This window comes from Muntiacus reevesi, chromosome 22 (genome assembly GCF_963930625.1).
Source record: "Muntiacus reevesi chromosome 22, mMunRee1.1, whole genome shotgun sequence".
Lineage (NCBI taxonomy): Eukaryota > Metazoa > Chordata > Mammalia > Artiodactyla > Cervidae > Muntiacus > Muntiacus reevesi.
The window spans coordinates 24815591-24834829 of NC_089270.1; positions in this window are offsets into that span (position 1 = coordinate 24815591).

A 19239-nucleotide genomic window follows, 5' to 3' on the forward strand; every position below is an offset into this window, starting at 1 on the left:
GAAGGAAATGGTAACACACTCCAGTATTCTTGCCTGGGAATTCCCATGGACAGAGGAGTCTGGCGGGCTAGAGTCCACGGGGCCGCAAAGGAGTCAGACACAACTTAGTGACTAAACATCAACAGCAGCAGACCACAAAGGGCAGATGGTACCTGGGGACATGCTGCTGGAGGATGTAGCTGGTACTAGTTATTACGGAGAGCAGTCTAGCACAGCTTAGTCCAATCAAATGTATGGTGTGCTTACAACCCTCTGCATATTTGTTCCTCACCTGCCCCTGCTCTGCCCTGACAGCTGCGGGATGGGTTTGGGAATGCAGCAGACAGTGCTGATAGGGACAGGGGAAGGGGAAATTTCGGCTATTTCTCTTTCCCTCTGTCTTCAAGAGGTTACAGTATCTATATATATTTTTCCTCCTTTTTCAGCTTCCATTGGGCAGCCCTGATGTGATTCCAGCTTCCTTCAAACTCAGGCTCCTATGCAAGTAATTCCTGCAGTTTGGATGTGGCAGGAGCCTTCCTGCTTTTGCTAATTTCTCAGTAACCTCATCATCTCTGTGACATGTTCTTCGCATTAAAGTCCCTTGGTTCTACATGCTTAGAGTAGCTTCTGTTTTCCTGGTCGGACCCAGACTGATACATATATTATCTACACTCTAGCATTTCTGCAGCCAGGTATTACTATTCTGTAGGGATCCAGAGAGATTCTCACCCATAAGGGAAGATGTATGAGGACATTTGTCACAGCATAATTAGCAGTATCAGTGAGTTGAGGGCAACACTCATGTCCATTTCTGTGATATGGATGGGTAAAATGGATGGATAACTAGGTCCCAGATGCAACAGTGTAGATTTTACTCAACTATATGGTTAGACTTCTAAACAATGCATTACTGGGTAGAGAAAGAAAGAGAGATTTTTTTTTTACTACAAGATGATTTATATAAATTAAAAATGTATGCATACAGGACCTCCCTGGTGGTACAGTGGATGAGAACCTGCCTGCCAATGCAGAGGACACGGATTTGATCCCTGGTCTGGGAGGATTCTACATGCCACAGGGCAGCTAAAGCCCCTGTGCCACAGCTACTGAACCCGTGAGCACGCGAGCCCAGGAGCCACAACTAATCAGCTGAGAGCTGCAACGACTGAAGCCCGTGTGCCTAGGGCCTGTGCTCACAACAAGAGAAGCCTCTGCAGTGAGAAGCCTGTGAACCGCAATAAAGAGCAGCCACAGCTCACCTCGACTAGAGAAAGCCCGAGAGAGCAATGAAGACCAGTACAACTAAAAATAAATAAAAATTAAAAATTAGAGTCAGTACAAAAAATGCATGCATACAAAACAAAGTAGATATTTTACAGAACGCACATAGTGAGCAGGATATACTTTATTTTTTTTTTTCAGGATATACTTTAAATACTCAAGAATGATTGCTTATGGAGACGGCAGAGGAATAGTGGAAAATGGAGAAGAAAAGGAGTATATGAATGAATGATTAAGAGAGGGCCTTGTACACCCAGTTGCTAATAGAATACCATGAATTAAAGATTAACCAATGTGCTGTACCTGAAGCTGAAAAGAAGTTGCCAGAAATAGTTACTAGGTGACACTGAGACATAATTTCTAAGAACACACTGTGACTTGTGGAATGCTGAAACAAAATCTGCTCCAAAGCCAAGTCAGCTTCAGTAATAAGAACAACACAGGACAGATGGTGAAGCAAGGAGATAGTGACAAGTACTGGAAAAAGTGGGGGCGCTGTCAAAATTCCGCCCAGCTCGAAGAGAATTCTAGGTCTGAAATTTTTGTCAGTTGTACTCAAGCATGAGCAGAGATTATGACTTGGAGCCTCACAGCTAAATATAAATGATACCAAAAATTTCTCCTTCCTGGTTTTTAAAATTTTTTTATTTATTCATTTGGCTGTGATTTATCTTAAGTTGTGGCACACAAGATTTTCATCGCAGCACACCAGATCTTTTAGTTGTGGCATATGAACCCTTACTTGTAACTTACTTGTGGGATCTAGTCCCCTGACCAGGGAGCAAACCCAGGCACCCTGAATTGGGAGCATGGAGTCTTAGCCACTGGACCACCAAGGAAGTCCCTCTCTGACATGCTTTTAAGGATCAACTATGGCCTTGAAGAGTGAGCTGCTTTCTCAAATGGGGCTCAGGTTATGGTCAATATATGCACTAAAAAATTGGAAACAAGAAACATTTGGAGTGTCTTACAGAGGACATGAAATCTCACCAATATAATTAAAATCTGGGGTTTCCCAGGTGGCTCAAGGGTAAAGAATCTGCCTGCTAATGCCAGAGATGCAGGTTTGATCTCTGGGTTTGATCTCCAAGGAAAGATTCCTTGGAGGTGGAAAAGGCAACCCACTCCAGTATTTTTGCCTGGGAAATCCCACGGACAGAGGAGTCGGGTGGACCACAGTCCATGGGGTCGCGAAGAGTCAGCCGCAACTAAAGCGATTTTGCACGCACCAGTCCCCTCCGTTCTGGATTTCCTCCCCATTGAGGTCACCACAGAGCATTGAGTAGAGTCGTCTGAGCTCTACAGTAGGGTCAATCCCGATCTCCCAAATCATCCCACCATGCCTCCTTGGCCTCTTGTTCTCCAGACACTTTTTCTTTAGGTCTTTGTTTCTGCTTTGCAAATAAGTAACTGGAAAAGTTAAAGTGTATTTTGCTCCTTCATTCTGGTGTTACTCCAAACATAATTAACTCCCTCTCAGGAATTAACATATTTGATGGTGTTTATTTGGGCTTTTACACAATTGCACATAGTCATGCTAAGAAGATGTTTGTTAAGCTGAACTGAATCTTTGTTTCCATAGACTGTGAAGCCAAAGAAGTGATTCAGATAAAACAATAATGCATTATGGACTTATTAGATTTATTAGGCTCATGGCTAATGACATGAAGAGATGAAGATAATCACTCAAGCTCATGCAAGCAATTAGTGGGGGCAACCACATCCTAAGCCAGAGTTCTCCACTTGAGACACCCAGAAAATTATTGACTCATAAAGCAAGCTGAAGAGGCAATTTAATATACTGACTAAGACCAACCCGGGTTTGAATCTCAACTCCACCACTTAATCATGCTGGGCAAGTCTCTTGCAGTTTCTATGCCTCAGCAGTTTCTTCTTCAATAAATAGACCTAGTAATAGTCTATGTTGTAAGGCTGTTGTGGGGATGCAGAATGGAAATGATCTAAAGCTGTGCTCTCCAATAGAAATACAATGCAAGCCACAAATGTAAGCCAGTTATGTAACTAAATTTTCTAGCAGTCATATTTTAAAGTAAAAAAAAAGAAACAGATAAAATTAACTTGAATAACACATCTTATTTATTCCAGTGTATCAAAATATTATTTTAACAGGAAATCAGTGTAAAAATACTAATGAGATAGTTTACATTCTTTTTTTCATACTGTCTTTGAAATTTAAGCATGTCTCAGTTTGAACCAGCCACATTTCAATTGCTCAGGAGCCACATGTGGCTGGTGACTATCCTATTGGGCAAGACAAATATTAAAGTTGTGTTAATCGCTCAGTCATGTCCTACTCTTTGTGATCCCATGGACTATAGCCCTACAGTTTTCTCTGTCCATGGGGATTCTCCAGGCAAGAATACTGAAGTGGGTAGTCATTCCCTTCTCTAGGGGATCTTCCCGAGCCAGGGATCGAATCCGGGTCTCCTGCATTGCAGGCAGGTTCTTTACCGTCTGAGCCACCAGGGAAGCCTAAGACAAATATTGAGTATGTAGCCAAGTTCCTGGTACAGAGGCAGCACTCAGAGTACTGACTCAGAAACATTCCCCAGGCTTATCCGCAGATTGGTTGCATTCCTTACTCTATTATAAGCATAGGAAAATATTTCTTAGTCACTTAAGCTTGAAATCATGTACTTCCTCCATTTCCGTTATTCTTGTACTGTTTACTCCAGGGAATGTTTCCTTTTCTCCCTTGCTGACGTGAGCAGAGGGTGGTTAGCTCTGTTAACTTTTTCAGATTAGGGACTTTCCCTGAGAACCATGAGTAAGAGTGTAGCCTCCATAAAGGATTTCACAGGACTTTGTCCTATTAAACAAACTGCATTCAGCCTGGTAGATATTTAATGTGCTTTTATTACCATTTATTTGTTTATTGGAGTCAAAATTATGTTATAAAATTTATTTCTTTGAACCTGACATGGGTAAACACCTTCCTTTTAGCCTTCTCATTACATTTCTCCTAGACTGTCTTGGTAATCTAGCCCCCAAAGCTACAATTAATTCATCTGAAATGCCTCTTTTATGTCCACTTGTGGTGTCATTTAAAGAGGAGGGCCTGGCAATCCACTCCACTATTCTTGCCTGGAGAATTCCATCAATAGAGGAGCCTAGCAAGATACAGTCCATAGAATCACACACAGTCAGACACAATTGAAACAACTCAACACATGGCGTCATTGTTGCCCTCATCTGCTGAATGCCTTCACCACCTGGTGATCAGTAGGCTGAGCTAGGAACCCTCCCTTTCTGCTAGTGGCTAGCCCAAAGATAAACGTGGAATGAGGAGCCAGATTCCCCACAGCCCTGGCCAGATCTCTTAGAAAGCTAACAAGGCAGTATTCAGCTGTCTTAGAAAGATAGCACTTATATTTGTAGAATGGTAGAAACAGATTCCCCAGGCAAGATCAAAATGGGACAGCAAAGGAAACTCTGTCCCTAGTCCCTTAAGGCTGAGTCAGGCTTGGAAACACCAGTCTAAGCCAGGGTGACCTGGAGACACTCAGCCTGAGCTAGGTCAACCTGGATACAGAAAAATCTTCAGTCTTGGCAAGCACAGACTAATAATGCCATAATCTTCCTTCATGCTTCTCAGGTTGACAGTCAAAACCTTCCAAATCCAGCCTGCTCACACCATTCCCTTACGTCCCACTGCTTCTCCCTCCAATTACATTGTTCTACTTTCTGTTTTTCCCTTCCACCTTCTCTCTTTCTTATGTTGTTCATGTTGCACATGAGTCCATGCTCAGTTGCTCAATCATGTCTGACTTTTTTCGACCCCATGGACTGCAGCCCTCCAGGCTACTCTGTCCATGGAATTCTCCAGGCAAGAATACTGGAGTGGGTTGTCATTTCCTACTCCAGAGGATCTTCCCGACCCAGGGATCAAACTCATGTCTCCTGCATTGACTGGAGAATTCTTTACCAACTGTGCCACTTGAGAAGCCCCTGTTCTTATGGTACGCTTTACCTAAAAGTCCCTCAGTAGTTGGTCTCTACCACTATCTTTGAAATCCCAGCTCTAACCATACATATTTCCAGAGACAGAATCTTTCCTTCCCACTTTTACTTCCAATAGAGCTCCCTTGATACTCCCTTCTATTGAGTATCAAGCATTTAGCATTTTTAGTGGACACCACACATACTACTCCTTCCCTGTTATGTAGCAGTCACTCATTTGCAGAGAATGACTGCACCCAGCTCTAATGATTGATAGGTTGCTAGAAACTATTTTAATTGAATTTTAATTAAGATAGATTGCTAGGAACTACTGTAATTGAATTTGACCTATGACTGGTTCAGATATGGACGGCTACCCAGCCCAAGTCCATCAGCACATGGCATTCCATCGGGTCTGATTCAGCTTGATCCAGTATTTGATGTAAATTCAATGGCTGGGGGGAAAAAAGACTTTTCTCACACCTTCATTGGTATCTATCATTATAATTTTTTATAGAATTATAGTTGACTTACAATATTGTATTAGTTTCAGATGTGTATCAAAGTGGTCCAGTTATATTTTTTTTCAGATCATTTTCCATTGTAGATTATTATAAGATACTGAATATTATTGATTGCATTATATATATAGTAAATCTTTGCTGCTTATCTCTTTGTAATTTCTATCCTTAGAATGACTGGACTTTACTTTCTGTGATACTGACAGTATATGAAACAAGATTGAGCCAGAGAGGCATCTAAAGGACGAAAGTTAACCCTGAGTCATACACACCTTCAATGTTCTTCATACTAGGTCAAGCCAACTTTTAACTAAATGTGGACTCTACCAGGCTGTAGCAATTTCTATGTTTTCACTTCACCTTTGATCATCTAATTACAGGAAATAAAGATAATGGAGCAAAGGTCCAGACTTGGTCAGGTCAAGGTCCCAACACATCTGATTGCTACAGACAATAAGGAATATTTATAATTGTGTTTACACTGGGGTGAATCATCTAAGTTCTGTTTGCTGTCACTATTTTCCTTTAGAATCCTTGTGAAAGCTAGAAAGTGACTTCACCTGAATAACCAGCCTGACAGGTTTCTGTCCGTTTGCCACTTTATATGTGTACAAAATTCAAACTGACTATTCCACTTTGTCTTGTGTCAGAGCTTATATAGAGGCGTGCTGAGAGCTTGAACACGAGTGCCAGCCTCTACTGTTTCCTAGCTGTACATTTTCAGGAAAAGTTACCTAAACTCGCTATTCCTCAGTGTCGGCATCTGTAAAAAGGAGACTAGTACCAGCACTGACCGCCCTGGGTGTTTTCGAGGATTAAAGGCGTTATTGTGTATAAAATGCCTGAGGACTTTGCTGGTGGTGCAGTGGTTAAACTCCACCTGCCAGTGCAGGGGAACACAAGTTCGATCCCTGGCCCGGGAAGACCCCACATGCCACGTGGCGACTGAGCCCACGCTCTGGACCCGCGGTTCTGCAACAGGAGCAGCCCCTGCCCCGCAACCAGAGAGCAGCAGCCTGGCTCGCCCAAACTAGGGGAAGCCCACACACAGCAGTGGGGACCCAGCACAGCCAAAACTTAATTCATTAATATTTTTTAATTGCCTGAAACAGTGCCTAGCGTGTAATTAAGCTTCCAGTGAATATTAGGGCTGTAATTCAGAGGATTTCTGAAACGGGGACTTCAAACAGAACTAACCAGTGAGTTGCAGTGATCTGTGAATCTGGAGAGCCCCAGGACAGCCTTATTAAACAGTAGGACGTGGTAACAAAGGGTGACATGAAAATCAAAACCGCTTTCTTTTCCGTCAAGAGGCTGGCGGGCTCTCTTGAGCCCTTCATTGGGGATCCATAGCTGTGCCCAGTGACTAGCTTCATAGTCTTGGGCAGATTCTTTAATCTGAGATTCCCCTGGCCTTTTTTCAAATTTAAAATTGGGATAGACTTGCTCCCTCACAGGAGTACTGAAAAGAGAAGGAAACTACGGAGACTGCCGCCCACTGTCCCTGGCACACAGCAGAGACCTCACTCCTCCTCATGCCCACCTTAAGCTTATCAAGGATCAATAGCTTGAAATCATGTTTTAAAACTATTTCCCCAAAATGAAATTGTTCTTCATTTAATTTTACTGTTTGAATCAGCCACAAGACAACTCTAAAGAAAGACTAACATTAGGCCAAATGAAACAATGATGTGGAATCACTTAAACAATTTCCAGTGGTTTTAAATAATAATTTAGTAATTGTTAATAATAATTGTAAATAATAATTAATTAAATAGCAATTTAAACAAATTCCAGTGGAAATTTTCACCATGTGAAAACTATTTACACAGATACACACACACACACACACAGATTTGGACTATTGTTTAATTGACTTTATAATTAAACGTTTTAAAAGAAAGTTTCTATGTTATTTCACTTGTAACCTATTCAGCACTTCTGTGTGTTAACTTTTTAAGGCGGCATAAAAACAATTTGTCTGGGACATCTTGATAGGCCAGTGGTTAAGACTCCACACTTCCCCTGTAGGCGAATTAGGATCCCGTGTGCTGTGTGATCATTGCATCTGATCCCATCACTTCATGGCAAGTAGAAGGGGAAAAAGCAGAAGCAATGACAGATTTTATTTTCTCGGACTCCAAAACCACAGTGGACCGTGACTGCAGCCATGAAATTAAAAGACACTTTCTCCTTAGAAGAAACGCTATGACAAACCTAGACAGCATATTAAAAAGCAGAAGATATCACTTTGCCAACAAAGGACCGTACAGTCAAAGCTATGTTTTTTCCCGTAATCATGTATGGGTGTGAGAGTTGGACCATAAAGAAGTCTGAGCGCCAAAGAATTGTTGCTTTTGAACTGTGGAGTTGGAGAAGACTCCTGAGAGTCCCTTGGACTGCTAGGAGATCCAACCTGTCAATCTTAAAGGAAATCAGTCCTGAATATTCATTGGAAGGACTGTTGCTAAAGCTCCAATACCTTGGCTGCCTGATGAGAAGAGCCAACTCAGTGGAAAAGATCTTCATGCTGGGAAAGACTGAAGGCAAAAGAAGAAAGAGGAGGCAGAAGATGTGAATCTGAGCAAACTCAGATAGTGGAGGACACAGGAGTCTGGCATGCTACAGTCCTTGAGGTCACAAAGAGCTGGACATAACTCAGCAACTCAACAACAGTACTGCATGGCATGGCCCAAAAAACCAAAACAAAACAAACAGATAAACAATTTGTCTTATCTGAGTGAAGCCTCTTGACTTTTATAAAGTTTCAGATGAGAGCATCAGCAAGTTTTATCCCTCCTTGTAAACCTAATTTGTGTGTTTTTTGTTTTTTTTTTGTAGACCTAATTTCTATCCTGTATAGAATACTTCAGAATGGTGATATAACATTTACTGAACACTTATATAGGACCAGGAACTTTATATACTTCATCTCATTTAATTCTTAAAACATCTCCATCAGGTAAGTACTATATATTATTCCATTTTATAGATGGCACACAGAGAGGGTCAGTAATTTACTTAAGGTCACGGAGCCTTAAGTAATGAAAGTAGAATTCAAACATAAATGGCCTTCGGTGTCTACTGACCCTGTTGAACTTTATCTGAGCCCTGTGCTCCAAAAAAGCAATTGAGATATCTCCTGGCCTTTCTGCATTCCAGCTAATCTCAAAATACCACTCTGCCGATGGGAAATAAGATTTATCATCACCCTTCGTCAGGACTCTCTTGTTACCTGCCTCTACAAAACTCCAGACCTTCTTTTTTTTTTGAGACATTAATCTGTCCTTAATGAGCATTTCCCCCCTTACAATAGCCTAAAGAAGATGATATCTTTACTTTTCCCGTGTGTTTTGTCTTCACATCACAAATCTACCCACTCAGGACAAGACCCCCAATACCTAAGAAAATAAAATCCAGTTTGGAGAGTCCTCAACTGCAGTTAGGTAGGTAATACTTTTTCTGGCAAAGTGGCCCACACACATTTCATCCAGCCTGTCATAATCAATTCAGAATTCTTTACCAAAAGGAAGAGAAGACAGATCCCTGGGAAGATAGGAGGTAAGCTTACTTTATAGAAAACAAAGACTGCTCAAGTTGTCTGCTGTTGTTAAAAGACAATATAAATAGATTTGAGGTTTTGAAATCAGATCTCCTTTTCCCAAATCACTTTCTCTCCCCTGCCATTTTCTCCCTTCCAAAATGTCACCCAAATGCACAAGTTCTCAATAGAAAGCTTTAGTAAAATTCTTGAGCAGTATTTACTAGCATCCATTATGTACCACTGTACTACATTCTTCCCTGGTGGCTCAGAGGTTAAAATGTCTGCCTGCAATGCGGGACACCCAGGTTCGATCCCTGGGTCGGGAAGATCCCCTGGAGAAGGAAATGGCAACCCACTCCAGTCCACTCCAGGACCCTTGCCTGGAGAATCCCATGGACAGAGGAGCCTGGTGGGCTACAGTCCACGGTGTCGGAAAGAGTCGGACACGACTGAGCGGTTTCAGTTTCTTTCACTTTCACTACATTCTAGGGTGCAGAAATAAATAAAATCTTGCTCTCATAGAGTTCACCCAGAAACAGAGTTCCAGGGGGACTTCTCTGATGGTCCGTGCTCCCAATGCAAGAGGTACAGGTTTGATCCCTGGTCAGGGAGCTAGGATCTCACATGCCATGTGATGTGGCTAAAAAGTATTTTGAAGAAAGAAAAGAAATAGAGTTCTGATTTGGGTATATTCCATCCTAAAGCTCTCTCTATAGGATTGATAATTAATTATTGAAAACACATTGGATGAGGACCACTACAGAGGGAGTGTTTTAGAATAATGAATAATACCAAGTACAGAGATGACTGAGACAAAGGAAGTTTTCATCTTCACTAAACTAGAACCCCGAGATTCCTCCCACCTTAGTCAAAAGTTTGACATTCAACTTTCAACAAACACTAAGAACCTTATTTGTTCCAGGAACTTTCCCGGGCACTGCAGAAATAATCATAAGGTTGAAACTTTCTGTGCCTCGGTTTCTCCATTCTTATACCATGTTGAGAGTAAGGCACATGTGTAACACAATGAAGAGTCCTATCTCCTCTTCCACATAACATTTGCTTTCCATTTCCAGGAGAGAAAACTTCAGGACATACAGCAAAGACCTCCATCTCATTCCCAGAGGTCTATCATATCTGGTACTGTTACACATTTTTACTTCCTCAAGATCCAGAAAAAACCTTTCCTTTCTCTTCTAATATTACTGTAGGTGGTAAACTAAAACAAACAAACAAAAATTATTTTTTACAATATTCTTTGGGGCAATCTTTTTTTTTTTCAATTTAGTTTATCATTGCTCTCTTAAGGTTTTCTCTTTTTTTAAATTGAAGGATAATTTATTTATTTATTTATTTATTTTCTTGGTGAGGTGGTTTGAAGTGAAGTCTCAGTTGTGTCCGACTCTTTGCGACCCCTAGCCTTCTAGGCTCCTCCGTCCATGGGATTCTCCAGGCAAGACTACTGGAGTGCGTTGCCATTTCCTTCTCCGGATAATTGCTTTACAATATTGTGTTGGCTTCTGCTATACCTCAGCATGAATCAGCCATAGGTATACCTATGTCCCCGCCCTCCTGATCCCCCCCACCTCCCACCCCATCCCATGCCTCTAGGTTGTCACAGATCACTGAGTTGAGCTCCCTGTGTCACACAGCCAATTCCCACTTGCTATCTCTTTTACATATGATAATGTATATGTTTCCATGCTATTCTCTAAATTCATCCCTCCTTCTCCTTCCCCCACTGTGTCTATAAGTCCATCCTCTATGTGTCCATTGCTGCCCTGCAAACAGGTTTATCAGCACCATCTTTCTAGATTCCATATGTATGCTAGTATACAATATTTGTCTTTCTCTTTCTGACTTACTTTCACTATGTATAATAGACTCTACGTTCATCCACCTCATTAGGACTGACTCAAATGCATTCGTTTTTATAGCTGAGTGATATTCCACTGTAAACATGTACCATGATATCTGTATCCATTCATCTGTCGATGAACGTCTAGGTTGCTTTCATGTCCTACTATTGAAAAAAGTGCTGCAATGAACATTGGGGTATATGCATCTCTTTAACTTAAGGTTTTCTCAGGGTATATGCCCAGTAGTGGGATTTGGGGATCAAATGGTAGTTCTATTCCTAATTTTTAAAGGAATCTCCATACTGTTCTCCATGGTGGCTGTATCAATTTACATTTCCACCAACAGTGCAAGAATGTTCCCTTTTCTCCACATCCTTCCCAGCATTTACTGTTTGTAGACTTTTTCATGATCGCCATTCTGACAGGTGTGAGGTGATACCTCATTGTAGTTTTGACTTGCATTTCTACAAAAATGAGTGATGTTGAGCATCTTTTCATGTGTTTGTTGGCCATCTGTATGTCTTCTTTGGAGAAATGTCTGTTTAGGTCTTCCACTCATTTTTTGATGGGGTTCTTTGTTTTTCTGGTGTTGAGCTGCATGGGTTTTTGGAGATTAATCCTTTGTCAGTTGTTTCATTTGCAATTATTTTCTCCCACTCTGAGGGTTGTCTTTTAATCTTGTTTATTGTTTCCTTTGCTGTGCAAAGGTTTTTAAGTTTAATTAAGGGGGCAATCTTGGCTAAGGCAATAAAGAATCCACCTGCAATGACCCAGGTTTGATCCCTGGGTCAGGAAGATCCCCTGGATAAGGGAATGGCAACCACTCCAGTATTTATTCTTGCCTGGGAAATCCCATGGATGGAGGAGCCTGGTGGACTATAGTCTATGGGGTCACGAAGAGTCAGAGACAACTGAATGACTATTACACACACGCAAGTGGGGCAATTGTAATAAAGCTCTTAGTTAAGATAAATTGGGGAAATGTCTAGAGGGGAACAGATATTGTAAGGTCGTTCATCAGCATAGTTATGTCATCGACAACAGTTATCTAGGTTTTGGGCACTGCTGTTTCTCCTTTATTACAGAAATTATGGTCCATTAACAGGACACATGTCATTTCTTAGCAAGGGCTTTAGCTATCAGCATTGTTATAGATGTAATAGCAGGTAATATTTAACTTTTGGTGAAACAGTAAATAGAGAATTTGAGAGGCCTTCAACATTAGCACGAAAAGTCTGGGTTTATGCTGTTGACCCCCTCGAGATTCTGGTGCTTACACAGGACTTGAGAGGCCCATCCTTGACAAATCTGGGGTGCAGGGCAGGGGGAAAGAGGAAAGCTAAGGAGATGATCAGAGAAATATCCCCTGATGTCAACAAGCTGGATGCTGTTTGGAAGGACTGGAGGCTCAATTTAAAAAGTGGTATTTTGGACCATCTAATATTAAGATTTTATTTCAGGTAAAGGATTAGGCCTTCTCAGTCTCCTGAAGGCATTATATTTGGTTAGGACCCTCATTCCTCTTTTAAAAACCACTTTATTGAGGTATCATCAACCTATGAAAAGCTGTACATATTCAATGCATACAACTTGATGAGCATGGAGATAAATATACACCCACAATTAGTATGATCTGTGCCACAAACATATCCATCTTCTCCAGAAGTTTCCTCCCACCCTCTTTATTATTTTATTTTCTGTGTATCATAACATAATATCTGTCCTCTTAAGAAATGTTTAAGTATACAGTACAGCAATGTTAACTATAGGCTCTATGTTCTATGGTAAATATCTAGGACTTATTTATCTTACATAGCTGAAACTTTGTACCCTTGTGTTAATACCTCCCTATTTCCCATCCCACAGCTCCTAGTAACCACTATTCTACTTTCTGGTTGTATAAGTTTAACAATATTAGATTCTTCATACAAGTAGTATCACATCGTGTTTGTCTTTCCGTGACTGGCATATTTCAAGTAGCCCAGTACCCTCCAGGTTCATCCATGTTGTCTCAAATGTCCCTTTTTAAAGACAATAATATGTGCATACCACATTTGCTTATCCATCCAGCCATCAATGGACTCTTAGCTTGTTTTCATGTCTTGGCTATTGTGAATAGTGCTACAGTAGACATGCGAGTTCAGATACCTCTTTGAGAGCCTGATTTCAGTTCTTTCATTTATAACCCAGAGGTGTGGATCTTGGATCACACAGTAGTTTTATTTTTAATATTTTGAGTAATATCTATACTGTTTTCTTTAGTGGCTGCACCAGTTTGCATTCCCACCAACAGTGTAGGAGGCATCCCTTTTCTCTACATACTCTCCAACACTTGTTATTTGTAGACTTTTTGATGATGGCCATTTTAACCAATGTGAGGTGGTACTTCACTGTAGTTTTGATTTTCATTTCCCTAATAATTAGCAATGATTAGATGCTCTAATAATTAGGCATCTTTTCATGTGCTTCTTAACAATCTGTATGTCTTCTTTGGAGAAATGTCTGTTTAGGTCTTCTGTCCATTTGTAGATTGGGTTTTTTGTTTATTTTGCTTTTGAGTTGTATTAGCTATTTATATATTTTGGAAATTAAGTCCTTGTCATTCACATCATTTGCAAATATTTTCTTCCATTTAGAGGGTTGTCTTTTTGTTTTGTTTATGGTTTCTTTCGCTGTGCAAAAGCTTATGAGTTTGATTAGGTCCCATTTGTTTTTGTTTTTATTTTTTGGTTTTATTTCTATTGCCTTGGGAGACTTACCTAAAAAAAAAAACATTGGTACAATTTATGTCAGACAACATTTTGCCTATGTTCTCTCCTAGGAATTTTATGATGTTATGTCTTATATTTATGTCTTTAAGTCATTTTGAGTTTACGTTTGTGTATGGTGTAAGGATGTATTCTAACTTCATTGATTTACATGCAGCTGTTCAGCTTTCCCAATACCACTTGCTGAAAAGACTGTCTTTTCCCCATTGTATATTCTTGCCAAGATTAATTGACTGCAGGTGTGTGGGTTTATTTCTGGGCTCTGTAGTCTGTTCCATTGATCCACATGTCTGTTTTGTGTCGATACCATGCTGTTTTGATTGCTGTAGCTTTGTAGTATAGTCTGAAGTCTGGGATGATTATGCCTCCTCCTTTGTTCTTTTCCCTCAGGATTGCTTTGGTAATTCAGGGTCCTTTAAGGTTTCATATAAATTTTAAGATTATTTTGTTCCAGTTTGGTGAAAAATGTCATGGATAATTTGATAGTAGTGTAGTGTTAGTCACTCAGTCGTGTCTGACTCTTTGCAAACCCACAGACTGTAAGATCACCAGGCTCCTCTGTCCATAGAATTCTCCAGGCAAGAATACTGGAGTGGATTGCCATTACCTTCTCCAGAGGGTCTTCCCGACCCAGAGATTGAACCTGGGTCTCCTGAATTGCAGGCAGATTCTTTACTGTTTGAGCTACAGGTAAGACCTATGGGTAATTTGATAGGGATTTTATTAAATCTGTATATTGCTTTGGATAATATGGCCATTTTAACAATGTTAATTCTTCCAATCTAAGAGTTTGGGATATCTTTCCATTTCTTTGAATTATCTCCAATTTCCTTTATTAATGGTTTATAGTTCTCAGCATTTAAGTTTTTTACCTTCTTGGTTAGGTTTATTCCTAAGTATTTTAATGGAATTTTAAAATGTATTATTTTTTTTACATTCCCTTTGTGATACTTCACCATTAGTGTAAAGACATGCAACTGATACAAGATTAACATACAAAAATCGGTTGCATGTCTTTGCACTAATGGTGAAGTTTTAGTAGTTTTTGGGTGGCATCTTCAGAGTTTTCTATATACAGTAGAATTTGGGAACTTTTATTTTTTTTCCTTGCCTGATTGCTGTGGCTACAATTTCCAGTACTGTGTTGAATAAAAGTTTTGAGAGAGTGCATCCTTGTCTTGAGGACCCTCATTGATTTGGTTTGGTATTGTTCCTGTACCACAGTGGCTTATGGAATCTCAGTTCCCTGATCAGGGATTGAACCTGGGCCCTGGCAGTGAAAGCCCCAAATCCTAATCACTGGGCCTCCAGGGAATTCCCAAGGAGTCTCACTGTTAAATGAGCAGTTTCTTTTTATGGTTTCACACATAGATATTAGCATGCCAGGTAGATCCCTTCAGGCTGTCGCCCACTGTTAAAGAGTCTGGAACTAATTCCACAGTATCACCCAGCACAGGTTAAAGAGTAGGCTTTGTTGATGAAAAGGAAAACTCACAACACCAGGGTCAAAGCTGCTGGGTAGCTTCTCCCTACCACCCTCTCTCATATAACCCCCTCCCCACAATGGATATCTCCCTTCCAGTAGGGCAAGTGTGAGAAAGCGACCTTTATTCCCTGTAAGGGAATAAACGGATTGCTCAGTGCCAGGCAGGCCGGGTTTAGGGCACAGGTTCTCTACTCAAATTGGTTAGGAATGCCAGTCATTCTGCAGGCTTCCCTGGTAGCTCAGCCGGTAAAGAATCCACTTGCAATGCAGGAGACCACAAATTCATTCCTGGGTTGGGAAGATCCCCTGGAGAAGGGATAGGCTACCCGCTCCAGTATTCTTGGGCTTCCCTGGTGGCTCAGATGGTAAAGAATCTGCTTGCAATGCGGGAGACCTGGGTTTGATCCCTGGATTGGGAAGATCCCCTGCAGGACAGTATGGCAACCTACTCCAGTATTCTTGCCTAGAGAATCCCCATGGACAGAGGAGCCTGGCAGGCTATAGTCCATAGGGTCACAAAGATTCAGACATGATTGAACTGAGCTCAACTCCATCCTGCACCTGGGGACTTTGGGATGTACATACCTGTGGGGTATGCAGATATGCAGTCCCATGAGGAAGAAAGGAAGGCTTGGAGCAAGTCACAGTCCCATGGGACGTAGACTGTTGAGTGCATCTCCCTGCTGAGAGAATGAGGGAGCTCCTTTTTGTTTTCTCCCTGAAGAAAAAGATGCTAGACCTTTCTAGAATTCCCACCCATCACTGAATTTTCAAAAGATCATATTCCAAGAGTGATTATCACTCAAATCAGAAATGGGATATGAGGAAGAAAAAAAAAGTCCTTGGAAGTAGTAGTTCATATCTAAACATCTCCTGCTTGTACTCTGCCATCACCTTATAAAATTCTCCTGTGATTTGCACTTTTATTAAAGTGAAATCCAAATACCATAAAACTAACCGTTTCAAAGTGCATAATTCAGTGACAGTTGTATAATTGCCTTGTTGTATAACTACCATCTCTAGCTCCAAAACATTTTATCAGCCCCAAAGAAAACCTCATGTTATGCATTAAGCAGTCATTCCTTATTCCCTCTTACCCTTTCCCTGGCAACCACTGATCTATTCTCTGTCTCTAAGGATTTACTTACTCTGGATATTTTACATAGATGGAATCATACAATATGTGACCTTTAGTGTCTGTCAACTTTTACCTGGCATACTGTTTATAAGATTCACCCTTGTTGTTGCATGTGTCAGCACTTCATTCCTTGCTTTGCCTGAATGATGGTCCATTGTACACATTCCGACATTTCTGTTTATCCATTTACTGGCTGATAGACATTTGGCTTGTTTCCACCCTTGGCAATTCTGCATAGTATTGCTATGAACATTTGCATACAAAGATTTGTTTCAGTACCAAGTTTCAATCCTTTTGGGTACATAGCTATGCATGGAGTTTCTGCAACATATGGTCTATGTTCAACTTTTTGGAGAATGGTGGTGAGATCTCTGTCTCCTCTGGTTTAATTAGAAATGCAGAAAAACAATGCTGCTCAAGATAGCTTGTAATGCAGTTGAAGCAATCCCTTATGAATATTCTGAAACATTCTTCACTGAGGCTAAAAAGAGAGTGTTTGCTGTTTTCGCAGAGAATTGGAGATGTTTCTAAACTGATAGCTAACAATCTTCTTTGAAGTTGGACCTTTATAGGAGGCTTCTGAGTGATAATGTCAGAGACTCAGGAAATGTGATCAGTGCGGTGGTGGCCAGAAGTCCTGCGGGCACTAGGCTAGAGGTGAAGAACAGCTCTTATACTTATCCTTTCTATAGGCTACCCCCCCACCCCTATCTTTAGCACAATCTGTACCCAGCCAAACGCTTCCTCCCTGATGCCCATGAAGCCCCCTCTTCACTGCCCATTAGCCGGTCCTACTCCCACCCAGAGACAGATACTGAGTACACTTGACTTTCTCATTTAAAACAACTTCTAACCATGGAATACATCATTAAGGAGTAACTGTCAACACATCAGTGGTTTACTTAGTGCTGATTTCATAATGTGCAGGAATCAGACAGCCCTGATATTTCACAATATTCTGGCTTTGCCACACCAAGAGTTGAAGAACTATCTAAACACACACCCCAAGTCTCATTTGCTTCTGGAAACTACCTCCAGACTACCTCGTGACATCAGATTAGAATGCTTTTCACATGACAGCATGCATTGAGGATTGTGTTTTTAGCCAACTTGTAGTTGAGGGGAACCTGGAGCTCATTCCTGGCCTGCAATTCTAGTCCATCAAGTCCAGGCAAGCAGAAGGACTGTCTCTCAAACAATTAATTCTGATCTCACTTCCTGTCCTGGTTGCCCATGTGACTGAGAATGTTGGTACTGCCACAGCTTTTTCACCAATTTTCACTGTTTCCATTTAGCTCTCAATAAATGTGAAGCCAGAAGTTCCAAGCCACGGTTATGTGGCTAAGAGCTTAAGTGTCTGATAGATTCAGATTTCAAAACTAGTTTGCTTCTTACAAGCCATGTGACTTTGGACCACTTTGTCAACCTCTCTCTGCCTAAGCTCCCACATTCTCAAAAAAAGAGATAAAGTATCTGCTTCATGGGACTTTATGAGGATTAAATGAAATAACATAGGTCCAGGATCTAGCACAGTGCTCAGTATATGTCCAAGCAGCAGATAGAATTGTTGACATGTTAATCATTTTTTCCCAAATAATCCATAAATTTTCTTTTTTAAAAGTTATTTATTTACTTTTGGCTGTGCTGGGACTTCATAGTTGCACAGGCTTTTCTCTAGTTGTGGCAAGCAGGGACTACTTTCTAGTTGCGGCTTCTGGGCTCCAGAGCACAGGCTCAATAGTTTTCCCATGGGAGCTTAGTTGCTCTGTGGGCTGAGTTGCTCAGCGGCATGTGGGAATCATCCCGGATTAGGGATCAAACCCACGTCTCCTACGTTGGCAGGTGGATTCTTTACCCCTGAGCCACCAGAGAAGCCCCATGGTAACCATTTTATCCCCAGTATTTCTTTTTACCTCCTTTGCTCCTCTGCTTCCACTTACTGCCCACCCCCCACCCCAGTCTCAGTTAGAAGAGAATCTGCTTGTGGCTTCAGGGGAGGGAAGGGAATAAGACAAAAATGTTTCCTTTTCCTAGTTGTGTTTCAAATATTCTGCAGCTTTAGAGGAACAAAGAAAAGAAACATGGAAAAAAGAAACATTTGAAGAGGGAGAATCTCATTTTCCCATAAACCCCAAAAGAATAAAACCAAAACCCAAACCAAACAAACTAGAAAAGATTCCCCTCACTTGGGGCACAAAGATGATAACAGGGAAGCCATACAGTTTCTTGGCTGGAGGAGGTAGCCAACAGATCACAGACAACGTCCCGGCTTCCGCCTGCCCTGGTTTGCTATGAGTGTGATAGCATAAAAATGACAAAGAAGCTCTAAATCACGAGCCTGTAACCTGTCTCAAAAGAAGTTGTGTACATGTGAGAAGTTTGGGATCTGGTGAGGGGAAAGAGAGGAGGCAGAAATTCTTAATTATGGATCCCACATTGCTCTTGGTTAAGGATGCTCCACAAACATTTAGAAATAAAAATATCAGATCACTAGGGTGTGACAGTACATTTTCTAGATCACTTTCAGATTGCAGTAACAAAGCTAAGAGTTTTAGAAACCTCTTGGAGCTGGGCCAGTCACAGAGTAAGCAAGGCCTAGGGCCACTTCCATTCTTTTTCAAGCTCCTAGAATAATTAATAAATAACAAAACAGGGTGTTTCAGTTATCCATTATGGCATAACAAACCACCCCATAATGTA